This window comes from Schistocerca gregaria, unplaced genomic scaffold (assembly GCF_023897955.1).
Source record: "Schistocerca gregaria isolate iqSchGreg1 unplaced genomic scaffold, iqSchGreg1.2 ptg000696l, whole genome shotgun sequence".
Lineage (NCBI taxonomy): Eukaryota > Metazoa > Arthropoda > Insecta > Orthoptera > Acrididae > Schistocerca > Schistocerca gregaria.
Window position 1 is genome coordinate 71,631 of NW_026062075.1, and position 754 is coordinate 72,384.

Sequence of the window (754 nt, forward strand, 5' to 3'; positions counted from 1 at the left end):
TCTGTGTTTCATCAACACTCTGAGTGTCCAAAGATTACTGAATGCCTCTAGTTGTGCTTTGTAAACTACTACACGTCTTCCAGGGAACGATCAAAGCGTAGACAGTTAGAGACATTACTCCCATGGAGAAAAGTCCGCAGGGTGAATATTGTATTCGATCACGATGCAATTTCTGTGTTGGATCCTCACTCTGAGGGTCAACTAAGTACAGAATGACTCCAAATGAGTTTCGGAAACTCTACTGGTCTTGCAGGGAACGATCAAACCGTAAACTGTTAGAGACATTACTCCCAGGGAGAAACGTCCGCATGTTGCCTGTTGTATTCAACCCAGACGCAATTTTTTGTTTCATCAACACTCTGAAGGTCCACAGATTACAAACTTATACCAGATGTGCTTCGTAAACTACTATTGGTCTGCCAGGAAACGATCAAAGCGTAGACTGTTTGAGACATTACTCCCATGGAGAAAGGTCCGCATGGTGCCTGTTGAATTCAATCCCGATTCAATTTCTTGTTTCATCAACACACTGAAGGTCCACATATTACAGAATGCTTCCAGATGGGCTACGGAAACTACTACTGGTCTCCCAGGAATCAACAAAGGGTAGAAATTTTTGAGACATTACTCACATGGAGAGAAGTTCGCATTGTGTCTGTTGTATTCAATCTCGATGCAATTTCTGTGTTTCATCAACACTCTGAAGATCCACAGATTACAAATTGCCTCCAGATGTGCTTCGTAAACTACTATT